The sequence below is a fragment of the Oreochromis aureus genome, linkage group 17 (assembly GCF_013358895.1).
Source record: "Oreochromis aureus strain Israel breed Guangdong linkage group 17, ZZ_aureus, whole genome shotgun sequence".
Lineage (NCBI taxonomy): Eukaryota > Metazoa > Chordata > Actinopteri > Cichliformes > Cichlidae > Oreochromis > Oreochromis aureus.
In genome coordinates, this window is record NC_052958.1 from 7,219,798 (window position 1) to 7,226,091 (window position 6,294).

The following is a 6,294-nucleotide window of genomic DNA, read 5'->3' on the forward strand; positions in this document are numbered from 1 at the left end:
TTTAAATCTTGTCTCATCCTAATCATTGTAAAATCAGATGCTGAGTCTATACATAATGTATTGATAAATTAAGCTTTTATGAAAAGTCTAAACTAATTGAAGTATACTGATTTTGTGCTAATAAAACATTGCATAAATAAGTATCAGGAAGTCTGGGCTAAACTGTTTAGCTTGCAGTACTGTGCAGTTTATGGTCAAGCACTATGTTGGGCTGATGCAGGCTGTGGTTTAGGTGTTAGGTTATATTAGACTGGATCAAGGGTGACAGACATCAATTTAATTTCAACTTCATTTCTTGACCAACATGTTTTGGCTTGTTGCCTTTATCAGGTCATTGTTGTCTTGATTAGCTTCAGCTGTTTTTTGTTCCCCTGCTTCCCCCTCTGTGTATTCATTGCTCCTTTTTTGCTATAGTCATGGTCACTGTGCCTGTATTTCTTTCCGGAAAGCTGTTCTATAAAGACAATTCAACCCATCCCAGGGTGTCTTCATGGCTTCAGGTACCTTAACATTTGCAGCCAAGATAAGTGGTCACATGAAACTGGTTTCTGGCTTGAATTGTTAACCCAGGGTTTCCCTTTTGTGTTCATATTTCTTGTTTTAAGTGACCTTCGGGCTTTATGAAGTTATTTCAAAGTTGTGCTTTGGACATTGAAAAGGATTTATAAAGCAGCCAGTTGTGTTTCGTTACCTTAGAGTGTAATGGTTTAATGGTTTTAACCTTACAACCATAGAAATTAAAGTGTATTAGACCTGTCGTCTGGGGAAGAAGGACTTTTCTTACCTACTTGTTGCATGCTTTGTTGTGTTTGATGTTGAGTGTATTTTTTTCCTTTTTGCATGCTTTTCTTGCTGTAGAGACTCAGCCCCCCCCACCCCGCTTTCCCTAATGAAATACACCTGGAGGGTACAGAGGACAGCAATCAATCAGGCCTCCCTTGTTGGCAGTGAAAGGCCAATAAGAAGGCCTGGCAGGTCAGAAAAGGGGACATGGCCGGACGTGGGGCAGGAGGAAAGAGCCATGGAGTAGCGTAGCGGCAGGCGCAGCCATAGGTTATAGCTATGCGAGAGGATGCAGCCAAAGGCAGTGCAAGCCATGGAGTGGCAATTGCCAGTAGTGCGCAGCCGCAGGGGAAGGAGAGAGGGCCCTCGGTCAGTGGATGGCACACTTCTTCCACAGTGGTAGCAAGACGCCAGCTAAACGCTTAAGGCATGGCGCAGCAGTGGGCGGAGTTTGGAGCTCTGCCCTCGCGGCCGGGAGCGGAGCGGCGGAGGACACGACGGAGGATCCTGTCGGCCTGGCCCCACTGGTGGAGTTCGGTGGACTTTTAACACCCTTAAGTGTGGCGGAGTCTGATTGGGATCCTTGGGGACTTAAGCTCACGGACTGAGGACTGGACTGTTATTGTGCTTAGTTTTATGTTCTTTAAATTATTCTATTCCCTGATCAGGGTATTTTTATGCTGTAAATAAACTGTATATTTTTATTAACTATTTTAACCGGGTTTTATACGTCTTTCTGTTCCCATTATCACCCCCTGCTGCTCTTCCTGTTTAGAAGGGTTTCCCTTCTAGCATACACCAGCGACAGACCAATGATAACTTGATGGATAACTTATAGGCTGGGATGTTGGCTTCGGAACAGGACCTTGCAAACAGAAGCAATTTCATGGTACCTTCTAGAAACGGGACATTAGAAGACGACGGGGAAAAAAAAATGCAGTCTAATACTATGTAAATTCCATAAATGTTAGTTTTCCTACCATATTCAGTTTTTGTTGCTTCAATTGAAACCTTCAGTTTGTTTCAAGGAGGAGAGTACATGCTCTCACAGTTACCCCATAAAAAAGACTGGTATTCTGTCACGGCGGGGTACACCGGTGTGTTTGAGTACAGAACCCAGAAGCAGACACTGAGAGAGTCACTGCAGGTTTTAAGAAAAAACGAGCCTTTATTATGGCTGATCGACATTAACAAAAGCTAGGCAAGGCGAACAGGGTGAGTGCAAACTGAGAAATGTAAACTGGAAAAGTATGTAAACTGTGACAAGACTGACAACTATGACTTCTGTGACTTCACGAGACGTGAAGGAAAACAGACGACCTGACAATGAGCAAAGGAAGACAGAGGACTTAAATACACACAGGAGGTAATCAGGGGAAGTGGGAACACACGGGGAAACAGCTGACTGAAATGAACATAATGACGCCACAGGGGAAGTGAAACTAAGAACAGAAGACTCTTTCATAATAAAACAGGAAACATGGAGATGTAGACATGACAATACAAGCTTGACAGAGCTAAAACACATTACAGACTAGACAAGAAACCAAACACAAAAACCGAGACAGATGATAAATGATGGCTAACCTAAAACTCAACTAAACCGTAAATAAGAATAACACTCAAACTTTTAACCACAAACCTAATATAAGAGACTCAGAAATACAGAATAAAACTCAAAACGCTGGGCAGAGCCCCAGCCTGTGACATATTCTGGGTTTTCATGAGCTCTTTGCTGAAAACTGTTTTCTCTGACTGAGCGGACTTAAATAAACTAAACCGGCATGTTCTGGCTTGTCAGATCAATCCATCAAGAAAAAATTACTTCTGCATATTTTTAAGTTACACTGTTATAAATTCAACATGATGCCACAAAGTCTGCAGATGCATTAACAGCAGTTTTAGTAACATAATCTGGACTGCATAGTTAAAAACCGAGGATTTTAATAGTAATTTAATAAAATTCAGTAATGGTACAATAATGGTAGCGTGGCCAGTTGGTGTAAGGAGTTGGATTAAGGCTCCAGTCTCTTCAGGGTCGTGGGTTCAAACTCCACTGCTGCCAGGACACATTTTTCTACTCCTGCTGGTGGCGCAATGAGTAAAAAAACGCCTCTTCAGCCGAAAGATGTGGGTTTGATTCCACCTTGTTCAACATTTTAAAGGGTTTTAAAGGACAAAACACATCAATGGCCTACATAGGTTAAGAGAGGATATTTGAGCTGGGGTTTGGAAGTTGTTGGCCTACTGTGGGAGTTGGAGAGCTGTTAGAACGATTATCTAAAGTGTGGCAACCAGAGTATGAATCAAAAAAGTGATATGATAGGCAGCAGACAACTTGAGAAAACAGGCAGGACAGTGATATTTGCTGCTGTGACCATTAATTTATTTGAAACTCATAAATAGCGAGTGTGTAGCAAGCCTGTAAAGCCTCAACACTGCTCCCCCTGGTGGATACACAAGACACTACACCGGTTTTCCTAAATACTGCTTAGGGGCGTTTCTACTCATGTCTTGATGCATTCTCAATCATCCAGGAAAGTAAATCTCCAAAAGTTGAATCTGTTCATCTGGACGTAGTGTTCTGGAGAAATCACTTGGATGAGTGACGAAACGTTTCTCCCACAAAACGCTACGTCCAGATGAACAGATTCAACTTTTGGAGAGTTTCTACTCATGGTTGCATCATCCATGTCAAAGACGGGGGATATCACTACAGTCATCGATCAGGCGACAATTAGTCAGAATTCCATCGTGGTCCTGTCAGGGTTGAGGTGGCCATTTCAAGTGGCTGTATTTGTATCAATATTACAGCTTTGTCATTCAGATATGTGAGAATCTTATGGATTATGATTATTTCATTAAACTACAGAGATTAATATTTTGAAAGTTTAAAAGACACGTTTTAACAGCATGAAAGTAAATAAAGCATAAATATAAAAAACTGAATTCAAATGTATCAAATTTGACGTAATATGGACTGATGAGTGCTCTCTGGACTTCTGTGCTGCTGAGTCCATGTTTGCGGCCAGATTTTTCAGTTAACCAGCTCTGGACTCAAACGCAGACACCCAGAATACAAGTTCAGATTTATTTTGCTCACAGATGTTTTTCCACAGTCAAAGACTGACTTGCGACTTGTGAATTGTTTGAATGTCTTCCTTCCGGGTGGCAAGCAAGGGGGCAGACAGGTGAATAAACAAAGGCTGTTTGAAAACTACTTTGCTTCACAAGTTTCTTTCTCTCTGCAGATTTTCTTTTTTTCTCTCCACAGATCCACAATGGCTGGAAGCATCTGCACAGAAAAGAATCCACACAGAGCATGAGGAGCAAACAAGACTACTACAATGCAACAATCTGACAGCGACTGAGGGAACTGTTCAGCAGTGGTAAGTGAGTGATTACCAATTACTTCCAGGTGTGCAGGCGGGAAAAACATGGGGGCCAGGAGAAGGCGCCACCTCTGAAATGTCGAAGCATACACGCCCACAGTGGAATAAATAGGCAGGTCAGCAAAAGAGGACAAGGAGACAATAACAGCACCAGTAGGTGTCCTGTTTTAGGATCATATACAGTGCGTAAAATAGTTATTAAACATGTCACCAATTTTCTCAGTAAATGTATTTCTAAAGGTGATGTTGACATGAAATACTCACCAGATGTCGGCTAGAGCCCATTCAACACACACATGCATGTCCATAAATGAGAAATCTCACAGGAAAAAAAGTATTGAATGCCTGAAGAAAGTGAGGTGCAAAAAAGGTATGGAAAGTTATGTCCCCAGCTAAACACTATCAGTAATTAGAAAGCTATCCTGCTACTTAGTGCAAACTAATATCAGCTGGTTCAGCCCCAACTGAGGCCTATAAAAAAGTATGTTATTACCAGGGGTGCACATAAGTGGTCCGCAGGTCCGCACATTTGTTTAGAACTCTTAAAGATGTCGAAGAAGCAAGCTCCTTTAAGCAAGCTCCTTTAAGCAAGCTCCTTTAAGCAATTACTTTGGTGTTCCTCCACCTCCAAAGAAATGTCAGAAGGAGTCCGAACCGCAAAAGAAGCGCATATTCTCGAAAAAGTGGTTGCAGGAGGTGAGCTGGCTTCAACCAAATGATGAATGCACAGAGATGTGGTGCAGAATATGCCGTGAAAATCCCACTCTAGCGGACAAAAACATTGCCTTTTATATGTATGCAAACGCGCGTTGTAACTTCTTATCTGGTGCGCCTCTTTTATTTTGACAGCGAATTCACACCTGCGGACCACTTATGTGCACCCCTGCTTATACCAAGGTTTCACACAAGAAACATCTCATGATGGATAAAACCAGTATGTCGAAAGGTGTCTTTAGGTGTCTCAAGACCTAAGCCAGCATTTCCCAATCATTTGGAGACATGGCACATATTTAACATTAGAAAAATCACACGGAACACCACCAAACAAAAATGTCACAAAAAGCATATTGATAATTTTTCCCTGTGCACCACGCATAGCGGAATTGGTTTGGTTTGTCCCTAATATACCCTTTCTGCTTTCTTCTGACCACTACTCATGCTAGGGTCTTCATTTGAGTTGCAACTCTGTCCAGGACCCAGGTCAGATTGACTACTTTTTCTTTTCAAATATGTATCTATTGATATTGTGCGCTGTGTTGTCTCAGTCGCAGCATGACTATGCAATTTCTTTGTCGTCTTCTTCTGTACTGGCAGTTGGCAACCCATTTAATTAGAGCAGGTAGTTGCACTGCCCTCTAGTGGAAGATAATGTAATTGTTCTGCACGTTACGCTGGTGGCTTAGAGCAGCGGTCCGTGAGTCGTTTGGTACCGGACCACGAAAGTTGAGGCTCGCGTGTGAAATTTACGGTTTTCAGGGTTTTTAATCGGTTTTATCGTTTCACTCGGTTTCCCTGGGTCTTTTCCTGTGTGTTATGAATAAATCTTTTTTTTATTTATCCGCAACACCTTAAAGGCTGGTCCGTCAAAATATTGTGGGACATTAAACCGGTCCGTGGAGCAAAAAAGGTTGAGGACTGCTGGCTTAGAGTACCAATTAGGTGAAACCAGATCTTTCACGGCACATCTGATCATTTCTCATGGCACACCTATGTGCTGCGGCACAGTGGTTGGGAAACACTGACCTAAGCAACCTTACTGTTGCAAAACGTACTGATGGCATTCATTACATTTCTAAATTTCTAAACTGCTGAAGTTGGGGCCATAATCCAGAAGTGGAAAGAACATAATTTCACTGTAAACCGGCTGGAATCAAGTGCTCCCTGCAAGATTTCAGACAAGAATTATCAAAAGACTTGTCCAAGATTTTGAAGACTATGTGGAAGAATGGGCCAAAATCACAACTAAGCAATGCATGTGACTAGTTTCTCAATGAAGGTGTCATCACCAACAAAGGCTTCTGTATGATCTATTAAATTCATTTCAGTAAACATGTGCAACACTTTTCCCCTGTGTCATTTCTCTTTATTACACTTAATTTAATTCATGGACAGCTATGGC

General features: G+C 41.9%; 1 long non-coding RNA gene across 1 annotated transcript; it reads right to left on the reverse strand.

Annotated features, from left to right (window-relative positions):
* Nucleotides 1-3,892: 3,892 nt before the first annotated feature.
* Nucleotides 3,893-4,507, reverse strand: LOC120433838. The gene is made up of 3 exons (XR_005608798.1): nucleotides 4,440-4,507; nucleotides 4,189-4,337; nucleotides 3,893-4,078 (listed from the first exon to the last, which is right to left on the reverse strand). It is a non-coding gene; the product is annotated as an uncharacterized LOC120433838 (long non-coding RNA).
* Between the last annotated feature and the right edge of the window lie 1,787 nt (nucleotides 4,508-6,294).